The following is a 20,125-nucleotide window of genomic DNA, read 5'->3' as shown; positions in this document are numbered from 1 at the left end:
ATGAATGAGATGCTCCGGTATCTATAAGAACAAAAGCAGGAATACCGCATAAACAAAAAGTACCTGCTATGACTCTCTCGGTCTCGTCTGCAGCCTGATCCTGGTTCAACGCAAAAACTTGACCTTGGGCACGAGGTCGAAGATTCGAACTACCCACTGCCTGACCCTGCCTCCTCTGCTGAACAGTCGCCTGAGATCCAGAACCAGATCCTGCTCCACCTCGCAACTGAGGACAATTCTTCTTAATATGCCCCATCTCTCCGCACTGATAACAAGCTCCTGCGGCTACTCGGCATTGCTCCGATGGATGGTTCTTCCCACAATGCGCACAAGACTCCTTCTTCTTACCAAAGCGGAAAACACCGCTAGATCGAGATCTAGATCCAGAAGAAGACGAACCAGATTTCTTGAACGACTGAGATCGAGGCCTCAAAGTACTCGGAGGTCTAGAAGAAAGAATAGCCCTACCACGCTGGAGACTGATCTCTGCTTGACGACACCGGTTCACCAACCCATCGTACGAAGTAGGATTATCACAGACAGTGACTCGATCAAAGATCTCCTGATTAAGGCCCTGGAGGAAATGATCATACTTGGCCTCAGAACTGCCACTGATATGAGGAGCGAAGGGTAATAACTCAAAGAATTTCTGCTGATACTCATCAACAGACATACTCCCCTGCTTCAGGTTCAAGAGCTCAATCGTCTTGGCCTGGCGAAGGGCTGGAGGAAAGTACAGCTGCATGAACGCTGCACGGAAATCGGCCCAAGTCGCTCTACCCTGAGACTGAACTATCGGCGCAGAAGTCGATCGCCACCACCTGCGAGCACGGCCCTCAAGAAGAAAACTAAGGGTCTCCATCTTCTGCTCATCGGTGCACTGGAATGCGCGGAAACAACTCTCCATGCGCTCTAACCAATCCTCCGCATCATCGGGAGTCTCACCGCCAACTAAAGGCTTAGGCCCCATCTGCATGAAACGATGCATATCGAAACGCCTAGGACCATCCCGACGATGACGATGCTCATGGTGACGCCTAAGATCATCCTGGTCACCCCCTCGACCTACACTCCCCTGACTACTCCCGTCATCAAAATGGTCAGCCATCGCTACAAGATAGAATAGGGAAAAATGGTCAACGGAAATCCCAAAACAAAATCTATATCCCAAAATCATACGCATGCTCTGATACCATAAATGTAGTGACCCGTTCCAGAATCACCTACTAATTGAAAACTAAGCATGCAATTAACTTAATAATTACTAATCAGAGATAATAGCGGAAACAACTAACAAATGATAGTTATACAACCCAAACGAACTCTAGAACAACTCAAAATAAGGTAAAGAATATCTGGTACAACCATATCGAATCAAATGATACCGAAACTAAACCAACCGGCTACTCAACGTCCTCCTCCTGCTCCTCCGGAACCATCCAACCTGAGACCTGCCCCGAGGGAATGGGGTGTCCAAGATAAACAAAACCGAGGACGTGAGCGATAAGAACGCCCAGTACAAAAGTATGAGTATACAGACCTATATGAAATGCACATGCTATGATCATGATACCGGGGTAGTCAAGAAACAGGAATCACAAAAGGATCTCAACAATGCTCAGTCTAGAGGCGCCAAGTGGATAGTGCCGCGCGGTCCAACCTCTGGGTCACTGCATCCACTACAAGACAGACGTGGACCTAAAATGTCCCGGACCACCGAAGCCCTCCCGACCCGTCGGCCACTGTGTACTCTCGGTGTCCATGCGTCCACAAGACAGGGCTGAGCGGCCCCAAGATATAGCTTATCTCGAAAGAGATACAGCTCAACAGCAAAGGCTATCTCGAAGGAGATACGGCTCAACATGAAATGCAACGTGCAGTAATAAACGTGACATAATAGCATGCATCATATGACATATATCAATGCACCACATAATCATGCAACACATATATGAATGTATACTCAACCAGGATATCTCGGATAGTACTTTCGTACCTCTATCACAGCAATCCTAATCCACTGGAACAACCAGACAACAGGTCTAATCCAAGCCTATTCATCAAGTGAAAACCATCACTAAACTTATCTACCAGACTTAACTAGATAATCCTGAGATAAATACTGATAAAATTCCAAACCTTCGTCCGTCGCTAGCCCGCTGATGCCGCTAGCTCCCAACTAGAGCACAGCTCTGCTACAAGACCAGCAGCTCCCCGCTAGTGCCCAAATCTCGGAACACGACTAGAACCTGTCAGAAACGACTGAAATGCTATGAAATTCTCTGAATTGGCGAGTCAAAATGAGGAAATCCGACCACTATTTATAGGCCATGTTCGGATCCTCCGAACCTACACTTCGGAACGTCCGAACTCCCACGTGTCGATCAACTCTTGACACCTAATGATCAGATCCTCCGATCTCACTTCGGACCGTCCGAACTCTTCGGTGCTTCCGAACCATCTTCGGACCTTCCGATCATGATTAATCACCATTAATCCGTTAATTACCCAATTCGGCATTCGGGCTACTACAGACCCTCACTAGACCACCCTTAGACCTAGCCTAGACCCCCTGGCCAAGTCGTGGCTCCCCTTTTTGCGGCACAACCCTCGACTACATGGGAGTGTCCCATCGCACATTTGCTCTTCCCCAGCTATCACGCTTGAGTCATAGCATGGCTAGGAATCTTCCTCACACCTGACCACGTCCAGCCCGAGCCCTGGTCCAGCCTTGGTCCAGCCACACGCTTTGATTCTTCCTAACCGAACCCTAGTGCACATAACATGATACCCTCGCTCAAGTCTTCTCCTATGCATGTTCAGCCTTTGATTTGGCACCTAGGGACCCCTTAATGTGTTGGAAAAACGTCCCTCCATGTTACCCTACCATGGTAGCCCCTTTATGCATCATTAAGAAGAGTTTTACGTCAACAAAGCATGAGATATATGCATGTATATTCAATAAAACGAAAATACAACTTTTGCACCATATTTTTCATGCAAATTTAAACAAATATACATAATATGGTGTGAAAGATGTTTGAAAGAAAGTTAAGGCATATCTTTGCGTATTTTGTGCGTTTTGGCGATGCGAAGAACGGCGACGTAGAACCCTAGGTTGAATTCCCTTCAAACACCATGGAAATTTTCCTCTTCAAATCTCGTGTGTGTGCGTGTGTGTTTTCTGGTGAAGGAGAGCCCTAGTTGTTGTGAGGGGTGGGGCGTGTGTTTTGGGGTTTATGGGGTAGGGTTTAAGCTTCTATTTTGTTAAATAAATCATGTGTGCAAGCTTAGGCCCATTAGCATGTTATAATAGGCCCATTAAGTCCACTAAGTGATATTTAAAATATTTTTTAGGAAAGTTAGTGAAAATATAAGCCGAGTTCTCAAAAAGTTTATATTTTTGTCGAAAATCGAATACCGTTTAAAAATACGACTCGGCTTATAAAATTACCTTAAAACACCATATTTTCAAAAATATCATATTGCATAAACCTTATTTAAATAATTAAAAACAATTATTTAATAAAAATATTTTCTCTTTTTTCAGCCATCGGTCTCCTTTTCTCGATCTCATCTTGAATAACCTTTAAAAATACGGTTTTATGCATTCTAACAGTAAAACCTATTTTTAAACATGTAATCAAGCATATCATAATTAATTCATGTCATTAAAACCATTTAATTAGTCATTTTATATTTTCTCTAGATTTACATGCATTTGAATTACGTCATCTTATTTTTTTGGACCTTACAATTCCTATATCCTTTAAATAAAATTTCGTCCTCGAAATTAGAACTTACCGAATAACTCTGGGTAGCGACTCCTCATGTCCCTCTCAATTTCCCAAGTAGCTTCTTCATCTGAGTGATTTAACCACTTGACTTTTACCATTGGAATGACTTTGTTTCGAAGTCTTCTTTCCTGTCTTCCTAGGATTTGTGTAGGTTTTTCCTCGTAGGACATATTTGGAGTTAATTGTATCGCAGTCATATATAGTCCTTTACCAACTCTAACCTTCTTCGTTGAATCATATTCAGCTCTTTCTGGGTGAAGAAGTACTTCAAGCTTTTATAGTCGGTGAAAATCTTGCACTCCTCCCCATATAAGTAATGTCTCCAAATCTTCAATGAAAATACTACAGCTGCAAGCTCGAGATCATGAGTCGGGTAATTATTCTCATGAACCTTCAACTCTCTAGACGCATAAGCTATAACTCGGTCATTTTGCATCAAAACTGCGCCCAAACCATGTTTCGAAGCGTCCGTATAAAGAACATACTCTCCTTGACCTAATGGCATCGACAAAACTGGCACAGAAGTCAAGGCTTGCTTCAGCTTCTCGAAACACTCTTGGCATTTGGATCCCCAAATAAATTTGCATTCTTCTTCGTCAAAGTGGTCAAGGGTACCACAATAGATGAGAATCATTGAATGAACTTCCGATAGTAGTCAGCTAGACCCAAGAAACTACGGATCTCGGTTACGCTATTTGGTACTGGCCACTTTCTAACTGCCTCGACTTTGCTTGGATCAACTTCAACTCCATCTCTAGAAATAATGTGGCCTAAGAACGCCGCTCTCTCAAGCCAAAACTCGCACTTGCTGAACTTAACGTATAACTTTCTATCTTGCAACAATTGTAGAGTCGTCCTCAAGTGCTGACTATGCTCCTCTCAGATCTTTGAGTAAATCAGAATGTCATCAATGAAGACTATAATGAATTGATCCAGATACGGCTGAAATACGCGATTCATGAGATCCATGAAGATCGCTGGCGCATTGATCAACCCAAATGGCATGACCATAAACTTGTAGTGCCCACATCGAGTCCTAAATGCCGTCTTATGAACATCGAACTCTTTCACTTTCAACTAATGGTATCCCGAACGAAGATCTATCTTGAGAAAATCGATGCTCCTTGCAATTGATCAAATAAGTCTTCTTCAATTCTAGGCAATGGATACTTATTCTTGATCGTGACTCTATTCAGCTCTTGATAATCAATGTAGAGTCGCATACTTCCTTTTTTCTTCATGAATAATACCAGTGTGCCCCACGGAGAAAAACTAGGGTGAATAAAACCCTTGTCCACCAATTCTTGAATATGATCCTTTAGCTCTTTCAGCTCAGTGAATGATAGTCTTTAGGGTGCCTTAGAAATTGGCACAGTGCTCGGCATCAATTCAATAGCAAATTCCACTTCTCGGTCCGATGGAATACCAGAAACGTCTTCAGGAAAGACACTAGGAAAATCTCTGATGAGCTCAACATTCTATATCTTCTGACTGACAGGGACATGCACTGAGGTAACACGTGCTAGAAAAGCTTGGCAGCCTCGCTTCATAAGTTTCCTCGCACAAATGCAGGGGATGACCTGCGGCATTTGATTGTTTCTTGCTACCTCAAAGATAAAATATTTCCCGCTAGGGCGTCGAATAGACACTGTTCTTTGCCGAAAATCTATCGAAGTTCCATTCAAAGATAGCCAATCCATGCCAAGTATGATGTCAAATTCAGGCATTGGGACTACGATGAGATTTGCCCGAACCATATCTTTTTGCAAACAAAGCTCCAGATTCTTCACAATACTCGAAGTGACCATTTGATCACCATAAGGAATAGAAACTTTGAAGCCCAATCCCATATCCTCGGGTATAATATTTATTTTCTTGACGAATTTCTCAGATATGAATGAGTGTGTAGATCTCGAATCCAGCAATACATAGTTACCTACAACTAGAATAAATATCATTCCTGCGATGAATACACCGTTAAATATATTCGTGTTGAAGCTTACAGAATTACTATCATTATTTCCTCAAAATTTTTGAAAATTAAATGCTTGGACCCTATTATTTGTAAGGCCCGAGAATTTGGTTATGATAATCGGTAATGACTTGTTGATAATTGATGTGCTTATAGACGCATTGTATCGGACCGGAAAAGACGAGAAAATATACAAAATAAGTGGGAAGGACAGAACATATGGTGCATATGCGCGGAGAAATGCGCGCCTATGCGCAAGGTGTCCAGAAGACCTCGCGCATATGCGCGAGGAGGTTTGTGTTATCATACTAAGTCCAGAGGACCTCGCGCATATGCGCGAAAGAGGGTCACGCATATGCGCCGGTTGGTGTCGCGCATATACGCGAGATGTGCAGACCAAAGAATAAGACACTTGTCCTTGCCATGCAATATAATGTGAGATGTCTTCAATTTTCTTCAGTTGCAACTAATGTTACCGAAGGAAACTCGCAGAAAATCCTCAAGCTTCACTATAGTTTGGAGTTGATCCAATCACCCAAATTTCGATCCGAGCTTATATTTGTGCTTCCATTGCTTCAAGCTACCAAAGGATGTAAGTATTATCACATTTCATCAGGTTTTGGATTTGAGATGATTGGGGAAATCAAAGTTTGATTGTTATTATTTGTTCTTGTGATTATTGTGAACGTTTATTCGCAATCGGATCGAAGAACGGATATTATATGCGATTTTTATGTAAATTCCAGCATGTATTGAGTTGATTTATGTGGATTTTGAGATTATGGAACATATTTGTGATGATTATGAGTTATTGGTATTGATTATTGTTAATTGAGTTGACGGGTATCGCGAGATTACACCGTTATGCCGTCGAAATATACCGAAAATCAATATTGATACGTACTTGCATTGGGTTGAGTTGAATGTTTATCTTGTATCTATTGAATATGTCATTTCAGATTAATCTCAACAAACTTCGACGTCAAGACTTCGACGTCGATAAAGATTTAACAAGGAAATGTATAATTCAATGTTTGGTGGGGAATATAACTCGAATTAGAGTCGGTTTGAGTTTCCCACAAACCACATACTAGATTTCTATATCTTGCTATGTTCGTGCTTTATCTTGATTTATGTACACGCATTGAGATAGGAGAGTCATTGGCAGATATGCCAAGTTTCTAAACGTTCGGTGGTATCGAAGCATAGGAGAAAATTGACTCCGATTGTAGATATTCGATACAGACAGGGCCGAAGTTTAGGAATAAGACGTACCGCCACCTCGATCGGAAGAGTAGGTGGGAGACTTGTTACGTCTTATTCACACCGGGATCCCTAGACTTAGTTATGAGTCGAGTCAAAGAATAAGAGTCGAAGAGTTTTATCTGTATTCACCAATGTGCCATGATTTGTGATTCATATATTATGATTTTGTATTTAATCGCATGACATGCATGTATACATGTTTTATACTGGGATTTATTCTCACCGGAGTATCCGACTGTTGTAGTGTCTGTATGTGTGCATGAAAACAGGTGGGACATGATCAGGGTCAAGGAGAGCGTGACTGAGATTGGATAGCGTGGTGATTACGGGCATAGAAGATGGACTAGTAGTTTTACATTTGATATGTAGTGCGTTATAAACTCTAGTTTGTATGAATATGTAATGTAACAAGACATGTACCTATGTTTGTTGAAATAAAATAGAGATATTACTTGTGTATGAATTAATATACAATTGTTTTTTATATTAAAAGCAAAATTTTAACCCACATTTTCTAGCAAAGATCCAATTAATCCCAAAGACAATTGAGTTAGAGCCCGGGTCCCCACAAAAGATGGTATCAGAGCGATAGATCCTTTAGACTGAGATAGAATAGAATGAGCGGGGTAGATTGAGTCATCTTCCTTGCTTTTTGATGCTAGCATGCTATTAATTGTATGTTGATTTACATATTTTCTATATGAAAGCATTTTTCTTATGATAATACATGTTTAATTGCTTATTTGATTGATTGCGACATGTATTAAGAATAAAATGAATCAGAACCGATTCTGGATCAGAGGTATATGATCGGAAGAGGACTGAGACAAATTGTATAGATTGTGTACTAATCCGTTTGATAATCAGATATGCCTCCTCGAAGAGCAGCAGTGCTTGTGCGTCCAGTGCCAGAACAGGGCAGTACTTCGAATGATCCGATGGATGTTACTGCAACACCGATAGAGACACTACTGAAGCGATTTCAATCCTTTAAACCGCCAACACTGAAAGGTACTGAGAGTGCTATTGATTGCGAGAGCTGGTTAGATGACATCGAGATGCTATTTGAGTCTCTTGGCTATACCGATGAGCGTTGAGTGAAGTTAATTGGCCATCAACTGCATGAAGTTGCAAAGAACTGGTGGTTTACCACAAAAATAGCATTGGAGCATCGTGGCACAGAGATCACTTGGAAATTCTTTAAAGCCGAGTTTTATCAACGCTTCTTTCCCGTGTCATATAGAAAAGATAAAGGTGCCGAGTTTGCCAATCTGAGACAGGGACAGCTGAACATCGAATAATATGTGGCTAAGTTTTCGACATTGCTCCGATTTGCCCCTCATGTTGCAGAGAATGACGAGGCCATTGCAGACCAGTTTATAAATGGCTTGAATCCTGATATTTTTACCTTGGTGAATACCGGCAGACCCAATAATTTTGCAGTTGCCTTCAACCGAGCCAAGGGAGCGGAAGCGGGTCTAATTAAGCAACGAGGACTTTCGTATGCTGCTCCGAATCCGAGATCGCCACAACCTTCAGTTCAACCCCCTCCCAGATTCGAGAGTGGTGGTAGTAGCAGCGGAAGGAAAGACCTAGTTGAAAGCAAAAGGCAAACAGTTTAAGAGATTAGGGAGCAGTTCTTCGAGCTCTAGTGGGTCAAGACAGAAGGGTTCTGGCCAGAGTACAGAGTATACAGGTGTATATTGTTGTTCTTGTGGAGGTAGATATGCCACCGAGCAGTGTCAGGGTGTGCTGGGTAGATGCAATATTTGCAGACAGCAAGGACATTTTGCCAAATTCTGTCCACAGAGAAGTTCACAGAGATTCCAGGGTGCAGGATCATCTGCGTCAGTACCTCAGCCTGAGAGGCAAGCATCATCCGTCCATTCCTTCCAGCCAAAGACTACACCGACCCAGTCCCGAGCCAGAGGTAGCCAGACAGTGAGCCAGCCTCCTAGACAGCAGGCTCAGGTGTTTGCACTTACAGAGGAGCAGGTCCAAGATGCACCAGATGATGTTGTCGCAGGTAACTATTTTCTTTGTGGTTATCCTGCCTATTTATTGATTGATACGGGTGCATCTCATACAATCATATCAGAGCGTTTTGCAATATTACATTCATTGACTATTGAATCATCAACTACTATAGTGTCTGTTTCTTCTCCGTTGAGAAGTGGTCTTATATCCGTTACTTCGGTTAGACATTGTATACTACAGTTTGAGGGTCTTGAGATCGACTTAGATTTTATTGTGCTTGGGTTATCTGATTTTGATTGTATTGTTGGTATCGATATGTTAACCAAGTACCGAGCCACTGTAGATTGTTTCCAGAAGATTGTCAGGTTCAGACCAGAGATGGCTGACGAGTGGAAATTCTACGGTAAGAGTTCCAGATCTCGGATTCCCTTAGTATCTGTTTTGACGATGACGCGATTGTTACAGAAAGGAGCAGAGAATTTCAATGTCTATTCAGTAGATCTACGAAAATCGAACCCAGCATTGGCAGATTTGCCAGTGGTATGCGAGTTCGCCGATGTATTCCCCGATGAGATTCCAGGGTTACCTCCAGCTCGAGAGGTAGATTTTAGCATTGATCTCATTCCAGGTACCGTTACTATATCCCGAGCTCCGTATAGAATCGCGCCAAGAGAGTTGAAAGAATTAAAAGAGCAGTTAGAAGATTTACTAGCCAAGGGTTATATCAGACCGAGTGTATCTCCTTGGGGCGCACCAGTGCTATTCGTTTGCAAGAAAGATGGTTCGATGAGATTGTGCATTGATTACCGGCAACTAAACAAGGCAACGGTGAAGAACAAATATCCTTTGCCTCGTATCGACGATTTATTTGATCAGTTGCAGGGATCATCTGTCTATTCCAAGATCGATCTGCGATCTGGATATCACCAACTCCAAGTCAGAGATGCAGATATATCGAAGACAGCATTCCGAACCAGGTATGGACATTATGAGTTTGTTTTCATGCCTTTCGGTTTAACGAATGCTCCAGCGGTGTTTATGGGACTAATGAATCGTGTATTTCAGAAGTATCTGGATGAGTTTGTATTTTATTGATGATATTTTGGTATATTCCAAGAGTATGATTGAGCATGCCGAACATTTTAGAACTGTGCTGAAAATTCTGAGAATTGAAAAATTATATGCTAAACTGTCAAAATGCGAGTTCTGGTTGAGACAGGTTGTGTTTTTGGGGCCTATCATATCTAGAGACATTATATCTGTTGACCCGATCAAAGTCGAGGCAGTGATCAGTTGTCCTAGACCGACCTCCATGCCAGAGATACGCCGTTTTATGGGTCTAGCAGGCTATTCAGTTGACACAGAAGAATGCGCCATTTGTGTGGTCTGAAGCCTGTGAGTCTAGCTTCCTAGAGTTGAAGAAAAGATTGACCAGTGCTCCAGTGTTGACTATTCCGTCAGGTACTGGTGATTTTGTTGTATATTGTGATGCATCTCACTGAGGGGCTAGGATGTGTTCTTATGCAGCGAGGACATGTCATTGCTTATGCCTCGAGACAGTTGAAGCCACACGAGACTCGTTACCCAATTGATGATCTTGAATTGGCGGATATTGTATTTGCACTAAAGATATGACGACATTATCTCTACGGCGAGAAGTTTGAAATCTATTCTGATCACAAGAGCTTGAAATACATGTTTTCACAGTCAGAGTTGAACATGAGACAGCGTAGATGGCTCGATTTGTTGAAAGATTTCGACTGTGAAATCAAATATTTTCCAGGGAAGTCTAATGCAGCAACGGATGCCTTGAGTCGAAAGGTATGTGCTCTATCCTTGTCGACGATAGGTATTTCAATTTTGATTGAAGATTGTTATTTGTCTGGATTAGCATTTGACACAGATAGTGGACCATTGCTACTTGCTATGATTCAAATGGAACCAGATTTGATTGTTCGCATTAAAGAAGCACAGAAAAATGATTAGAAAGTTCAGAAGTCGATTGAGATGGTCAGATCAGGACATCAGTCAGAGTATCAGGTACATGAGCATGTTTTGTATGTGAATAACTGTCTTTAGTGCCAGATGTTTCAGATTTGAAACAGCAGATATTGTCAGAAGCGCACGCTAGTCAGTTTAGTATTCATCCTGGTGGCAGAAAGATGTATAACGATCTAAAGATACAATTTTGGTGGAAACAGATGAAATCAGACATTGCAGAGTTTGTATCTAAATGTTTGAATTGCCAACAGGTGAAGGCCGAGAGAAAGAAACCCGGACGTTTACTTCAGAGTTTATCCATTCCTGAATGGAAATGGGATCACATTTCCATGGATTTTGTTACGAAGTTACCACGATCATCCCGGGGCTGTGATGCGATTTGGGTCGTGATCAACCAATTGACCAAGTCTGCATGCTTTATTCCGTACAGAATGACGTACCGACATGATCAGATGGAAGAGATATATGTCAGAGAGGTGGTCAGATTACATGGTGTGCCGAAATCTATTGTATCATATCGTGATCCCCGATTCACTTCACATTTTTGGCACAGTTTGCAGCAGACTTTAGGTACGACATTGCACCTGAGTACTGCATATCATCCTCAGACTGATGGACAGTCAGAGCGGACTATCCAGATATTGTAGGATATGCTGAGAGATGTAGTGCTAGATTTTGGCACTAGTTGGCAAGATTCACTACCTCTTTGTGAATTCTCGTACAACAACAGCTATCAAACGAGCATCGAGATGGCACCGTTTGAAGCATTATATGGCAAGAAGTGTAGATCTCCTCTGTATTGGGATGATATATCTGAAGTACCAGAACTTGGGCCTGATATGATCCGAGAGATGACTGAGAAAGTGAAATTAATACAGAAAAGAATGAAGACAGTGCAGAATAGACAAGCCAAGTATGCGAATGTACGTCGTCGACCGTTAGTGTTTGAACAAGGAGACAGAGTATTTTTGAAGATTTCTCTTTTCCGAGGCATTTCGAGATTTGGTAAACGTGGGAAGTTGTCTCCCAGATACATCGGTCCATATGAAATTTTGGAAAAGATTGGCGATTTTGCATATCGACTTGCTCTTCCTCCTTCTCTATTTGGGATACATGACGTCTTTCATGTGTCGATGCTACGGAAATATCTGCCAGATACTTCACATATTCTTCAGCCTGACGAGGCCGAACTCGATGAAAACTTGAGTTATTTTGAGCAGCCGATTCAGATTATTGATCGAAAAGACAAACAACTCAGAACGAAGACTATTCCACTGGTGAAAGTCCAATGGAGTCGCCATGGCATTGAAGAAGCTACCTGGGAGACGGAGTCAGATATGAGACAGAGATTCCCAGAGCTATTCTGCTGATGTGAATTTTCTATACAGTTTTATTATACCTTCTTATTGATATGTTTTGATTGCCTGTGATTTCGGGGACGAAATCGTATCTTAGGGGGGAAGAAATGTAAGGCCCGAGAATTTGGTTATGATAATCGGTAATGACTTGTTGATAATTGATGTGATTATAGACGCATTGTATCGGACCGGAAAAGACGAGAAAATATACAAAATAAGTGGGAAGGACAGAACGTATGGTGCACATGCGCGGAGAAATGCACGCCTATGTGCGAGGTGTCCAGAAGACCTCGCACATATGCGCGAGATAGGGCACGCATATGCGCGAGGAGGTGTGTGTTATAATACTAAGTCCAGAGGACCTCGCGCATACGCGCGAAAGAGGGGCGCGCATATGCGCGAGCTGTCAAAAACAGAATTGCCGAGACCAGTAGGTCTCGCGCATATGCGCCGGTTGGTGTCGCGCATATGCGCGAGACGTGCAGACCAAAGAATAAGACACTTGTCCTTGTCATGCAATATAATGTGAGATGTCTTCAATTTTCTTCTGTTGCAGCTAATGTCACCGAAGGAAACTCTCAGAAAATCCTCAAGCTTCACTATAGTTTAGAGTTTAGAATTGTGAAAGATCCAATCACCCAAATTTCGATCCGATCTTATATTTGTGCTTCCCTTGCTTCAAGCTACCAAAGGATGTAAGTATTATCACATTTCAGCATGTTTTGGAGTTGATATGATTGGGGAAATCAGAGTTTGATTGTTATTATTTGTTCTTGTGATTATTGTGAACGTTTATTCGCAACCAGATTTAAGAACGGATATGATATGCGATTTTTATGTAAATTCCAGCATGTATTGAGTTGAGTTATGTGGATTTTGAGATTATGGAACATATTTGTGATGATTATGAGTTACTGATATTGATTATTGTTAATGGAGTTGACCGGTATCGCAAGATTACGCCGTTATGCCGTCGAAATATACCGAAAATGAATATTGATATGTACTTGCATTGGGTTGAGTTGAATGTTGATCTTGTATCTATTGAATATGTCATTTCAGATTGATCTCGAAAAACTTCGACGTCAAGACTTCGACATCGATAAAGATTTAACAAGGAAATGTATAATTCAATGTTTGATTGGGGAATATAACTCGAATTAGAGTTGGTTTGAGTTTCTCACAAACCACATACTAGATTTCTATATCTTGCTATGTTCGTGCTTTATCTTGATTTATGTACACGCATTGAGATAGGAGAGTCATTGGCAGATATGCCAAGTTTCTAAACATTCGGTGAAGCATAGGAGATGATCGACTCCGATTGTAGATATTCGATACAGACAGAGCCGAAGTTTAGGAATAAGACGTACCGCCACCCCGATCGGGAGAGTAGGTGGGAGACTTGTTACGTCTTATTCACACCGGGATCCCTAGACTTAGTTATTAGTCGAGTCAAAGAATAAGAGTCGAAGAGTTTTATCTTTATTCACCAATGTGCCATGATTTGTGATTCATGTATTATGATTTTGTATTTACTCGCATGACATGCATGTATACATGTTTTATACTGAGATTTGTTCTCACCGGAGTATCCGGCTATTGTTGTGTCTGTATGTGTGCATGACAACAGGTGGGACAGGATCAGGATCAAGGAGAGCGTGACTGAGATTGGATAGCGTGGTGATTACGGGTGTAGAAGATGGACTAGTAGTTTTACATTTGATATATAGTGCGTTATAAACTCTAGTTTGTATGAATATGTAATGTAACAAGACATGTACCTATGTTTGTTGAAATAAAATAGAGATATTACTTGTGTATGAATTAATATACAATTGTTTTTTATATTAAAAGCAAAATTTTGACTCACATTTTCTAGCAAAGATCCAATTAATCCCAAAGACAATTGAGTTAGAGCCCGGTTCCCCACAGTATTTCTCTAAAAAATATGAATTGTAACCTCTTAAATTTTCTAAAATAGCCTTTTCATCCCTAAAAGTTTCGAATTTTGCCATTCTAGTCCCCAAAAGTTTCGAAAATTTTATTTTAGCCCCATAAATTTTGAATTCCATTAAATTAGGCCATAAAATTTCGGAATTTATTGTTTAACCCTTAGGATTCTGGAAATTTTGAAAACAACCCCTAATTACTTAAGATTTGAGAAACGATCCCTAGTCTTTTTAAAATTTTCAATTTAATCCCTGAATTTTTGAAAATTCCATATTCATCCTAGAATTTTTGGTTTATCACGATTTTAGATCTTGGACACTTCAAAATTCGGATTAGTCCTTAAATTCTCGGCCAAGTGCAACTTAGCCCCTTAAGTTTTCGGAATTTGCAAGTTGGTCCCCATAATTTTCGAAATACCATACATGCCCTTATTCTCGATTTTTATCAATTTTAAGCCTTAAAATTATTATTTGTATTTATATCTTCTTTTCATAATTAAGGCTCATAATTCAGGCTCAATTTCTATAGTTTCTATTGTAATCTATTAAGTTCAGCTATAGTAGAGCAGACAACCTAATTTCTTCTAGGTTTTTCTTGATACCAAATCAATTCTCATAACCAATTTAACATTTCATTCAATAAAATCAATATAAAAATGTTAACACGGTTACCAGTCATTAGAGTCGTGTTGAGCTCATCCTCAGCTTCTTCCTCATGCATCACATAAGCTCTGCTCACAGTTGGTCCTCTCTTCTTTGTGCAACTTGCATATGAAACACCTCTATGATCCCCACATGCACTTGCCATAGTGTAAGCGATTGCACTCTTTGCATAATGGCCCCTCTTCAGGCTTTGGTGCTCTAGGCAGTGGTGGCTAGCTTTTGTTGTCATGGCCTCTTCCATTGTCCTTGGGGCCTTAGTTGCCCTTGAGCTTTTGGTTGTCCCATAAATTGTCTTCTGACTGGCTGGTGCTGGTACTGCTGCAACTCAAAGTCAATATCTTTCAGGGCTTGCTCAGCTTGGAATGCACAATCAGTGGCAGCTGCATAATCCATCGGTCGCATCACCATCACATCACGGCATATGGTAGGTCGAAGGACATACATAAAGTGCCTTAATTTCTTAGCAGCATCCCTAGCAGTAAAGAGTACAAAGTGAGAACCTCTGTAAAATCTCCTAACAAACTCAGTCACAGTTGTTTCTCCACGACGGATAGTCATAAATTCCCTCACTCAGGCACCCTCTGACGTTGGCAGTAAAGTACTTCTAATAGAAAATGTTCTTGAATTGCTCCAAGTGAGTGTGGCAAGATTGACTCCATGCTCAGCTCCTTCCCACCAAAGAGAAGTATCGTCTCGCAGCATATACGTAGCACACCTAACTCGATCAACATCTCCCATAATTAGATGACAGAAATGCACTCAAGAGATCGAATCCAACTCTCAATAACAAATGAGTTGGTGGTGCCAATAAATTCATTCGGACCCAGTATCCAGAATTGATCATACATGTCGTGTTGTGGCCTCGGAGCATGATGAGCCTGCTGCACAAAGAAACGTGTCAGGCCATTTAGAACACGAGTAGCAGCATCCCCATTAGGGGTAGGGGTGCGTTCCCTTGACGATCCTCATTAGTCTCAACTTGCCTATCAGTACTAGGTGCGCGTATAGGAGACATTATATCTGAATATTTTCCAAATTCTAAAGGTAACCAACATGCATTTAAATATAAGTTTCTAATCATGCAGTATATACTAATCCCTTTTTGAGAAACTTTAAGCATATATAACATTTAATCTCAAAAAGTTTTTAAATGTGTAACGTAAACGTATAAACCATGTAAAAATTTAGGTATCATCATAAAAATCATGTAAAACAATTAAACTTATAGACTTGAGGTTTGACGACTTAGCTTTCCGGAACTTGAGGTGGCACAACTCTTTGCAAGAACTTTGCTCTGATACCAACTGAAACGTCCACTTTCCTTTACAATTCATTAGGCCGGAACACTAAGCATTTAAAATATGAATATTTTGCACCATCTAAAAATAAATCAACCAACTATTATTTGAAAATCCAAAAGAAAGTACTTCAAAGCATAAAATCGTAAAACGTCAACCAACTTAAACTTACATTATTTCAAAATTAAATTTAACTCTAACATCTTCTCAAAAACCTCTTAAAAGCATCATAAGTCATAAAATCTTTAATGTAGCTCAAATCTTAAACATTATTTTGTAGAAAACTAGTGGCGGTCCTCGGGTTGTGTGCACCTTCAGTCTAACAAGATCAACCATAAAGACCTCCATTAACATCAATCTCATGCTCACCTGCATTGATCACACTTAGTGAATCTATTGACTCAGCAAACCTTAATCATGGTAACAAGTGATACATATATATTCACAAGCAACAGTGAAAATACTTTTACTTAAAATAGATTTCATGAACATAAACTTTAACATTTTTCTTTCAACATATCATAGCATATTTCTTTTCAACATATAAGTATATGTTCCCCTTTTTATTGAATTCAGATTCTCAATTGTGACTTTCGTATTAGCTGTAGGTCGATGGATCCATCTACGTATTCCCACGGTACCGGGCAGCGGGGACATCAGTGACACTCTCACCTGTCAACTGAGATTTGGCCTTACATATCATTGTATCATCATATCACCGTATCATTGTATTAGTCACAATCAATTCACCTCCTTCAACTTTTCATATTTCCATTACTTATAAAAATTATGCACATATAAATCATTTTTCTTTTAAACCAAACATACAACATGTCTTTTATCATTAACGTTTCATCATAAAATTTTGTAAAAATTTGAACTAAACATTTTAACATTATTTACATCATTCAGAACACTGCCAGGACGTCTAACATTTTTCAAGTCTAAAATGACCCTTTTGCCCCTAAAACCCTAAATTTTCAAATTTATCCTTAGACCTTAAACGACAACCCAGATCAATCCAACTTAACATCCCTATACCATAATATTTTTAGACGTAAACTAAAGCTTCTCGATTAATTTCGTACGGACTCGAAACTTAACTAAAATTTACCAAACTTGAACCATAGCTTAATAACATCTAACTATACCATATACAACCAAAAAAAGCCAATTACTACCTTTGAACACGCCTAGAACAGCTACTAGAGTTTCCTTGCCCTAGGTTCAAACCCTAGCTTAACCATCCTATATATCCTTCGACTCCAGCCCTTAACCACTCGGTCCGGAACCTAATTGACCATCCTAAGACCTTTACCACACCCTATGTACCCTACTGGAGAAAACTTAAAACGCCTAGAAGCCACAACCCTCAAAGCCGATCGCCCCTAGCCATACACAAGACCTTGCCCTTCATTCCCAGCCCTCGTGCAGCCACCCTAGGACCATCCTACAACCCTTTTTTCTCCTGGACGCGCCCTAACAGCATCTAAGTACCATGATTCTCAAGGCATATTCTCTTTGTCTCCGTTCCTCGATCGCGTCTCGAATAACCTTTAAAATACAGTTTTATGCATTCTAACAGAAAACCCTATTTTTAAACATGTGATCATGCGGATAATAATTAATTCTTGCCATTAAAATTATTTAATTAGTCATTTTCAATTTTACCTATATTTGCATGCAATTGGATTACACTATCCTTACAGTTCATGTTATCTTTAATGAATCTAAAGTTTGTGCATCTCAAGAAAAGGTAAATAAATTAGCTAAGTCAAAGATTTGAGAATACAAATCTCATCTATGAAAGTGACAGTGAGATTAAGATGAGACACAATGACGAGAATCCTAAATCGTCTAGTAATAACAGAAAGAAATACTACCGGACTAGATCAAGAGCTCGTAGAACCGATCATAGAGAATGATCCAGGAATAGAAGAAGAGATTATCATTGAAGAAGAAGATCAACCCCAACAATATCCATATCTTCTTGGACCAAACTACAAATGGAGGAGAAATCATCCACCTAATTTTGGTTATTAGTAACCTTTCTGCACCTCTTAGAACTAGGAAAGAAATGATTGATGAGCTTTTTCCTGCAGTTTTTATCTCTCAGCTTGAGCCAAAAAAGGTTGATGTAGCATTAGCATATGCGAGCTGGATAAAATCCATGTAAGAGGAATAATCAGTTTGAGCGCAACAAAGTTTGGTATCTAGTTCCTCGACCGAACATGCAAAATGTCATTGGTACTAGATGGGTTTTCAAAAACAAACTGGATAAGAATGGAATGGTTGAAAAGAACAAGCTCATCTCGTATCCCAAGGGTATAGAAAAGAAGAATGTATGATTTTGATGAGTCATTTGCATTAGTTTCAAGACTTGAGGTCATTCGAATCTTCCTTGCATATACTGCTTTAAAAAAATTCAAAGTCTATCAAATGAATGTAAAGTCGGCATTCCTAAAATTCTTTAAATTTTTAATTGATGAAAATTTTGTGATAGGAATGTTCTATATGATCTTGTTAAAATTTACCAAGGGAGATCATATTCTGCTAAATATATGTTGATGATATAATATTTAAATCTACAAACCAAAAATTTTTTAAGAAATTTTATAAGCTCATGCAGGAAAAGTTTGAGATGAGCATGATAGACTAGCTTACATTTTCACTTGGATTGCAAGTCAAACAGTTTGAAAATGACATCTTTATCCATCAATCCAAGTATACCAAAGAGCTCATCAAGAAGTTTGCAATTAATAACTACTCTATTGCATCTACCCCCATGAGCGCATCAATCAAGTTAGATAAGGATGAAAGGGGAATTTCGGTCGAGGTAACACTGTATCATGGTCTCATAGAATCACTATTATATCTAACCGCTAGTCGATCGGATATTATGTTTGCAATCTGTCTTTCTGTTAGATTCTAAGCTGCTCTCGAACAATCAAATTAGACTGTAGCTAAGCGTATTCTTAAATATCTTGAAGGAACGATCAATATGGGTCTTTGGTATCCCAAAGACTCAATTTTTAACCTTATTGGATATTCTAATGCAAATTATACAGGTTGAAAGATTGACATGAATAGTACCAATGGATCATGTCAATTCCTTGGAGATAGTCTGATCTCCATCAAGAAGCAGACATCCATAGACACTTCAACCGCTAAAGCGGAATATCTCGTAGCCGGAAGTTTCTGTGCACAAATCCTATGGATTCAACAATGGCTCGGAGACTACGGGATTCGTTCAAATGAAGCTTCTATCTTATGTGACAACACAAGTGCTATTTCCATAACATACAATCTCATCATACATTCTAGAATAAATCACATTGATATTATACATCATTTCATAAGGGATCGTGTCATGAAGAAGGAGATTTCATTGGAATACATCTCAACCGTTCGATAAGCATCAGATATTCTTATCAAACAACTACTGGATGCTAATTTTTCTTATTTTATAAATATTCTTGGTTTGGTAGATTTATCTTAGTGCAAATGTTTATGGGGAATACTCCTTAATATTTCATTGAATTATAATGAAGTAAAATGTGTCACGCTTGATAAAAAAATTTCTCAGACGATACATAAGTTTTCAATCGAAATAGTTGAATGACTATTGGAAAAGGTAGAAATTGTTAGATCCCTTTGTTTTGTTTACAACAAACAATAATTTATTTTATTAGATCAAGTTGCCTTTGCAATATATTACAAGTACTTAACCCCCTATTGAAGATTCAGAAGAAGTCGTTCAACCGACCTCAAGATGCAAAGATATCCAACTGTTTTATCATCAACATCGTGTTTGATCTATTCATAGGCTCAATCATACAAA

The sequence above is a fragment of the Primulina eburnea genome, chromosome 7 (genome assembly GCF_022965805.1).
Source record: "Primulina eburnea isolate SZY01 chromosome 7, ASM2296580v1, whole genome shotgun sequence".
Classification (NCBI taxonomy): Eukaryota; Viridiplantae; Streptophyta; class Magnoliopsida; order Lamiales; family Gesneriaceae; genus Primulina; species Primulina eburnea.
The sequence above is the reverse complement of the archived record's forward strand: the minus strand, read 5'-3'. Positions refer to the sequence as shown.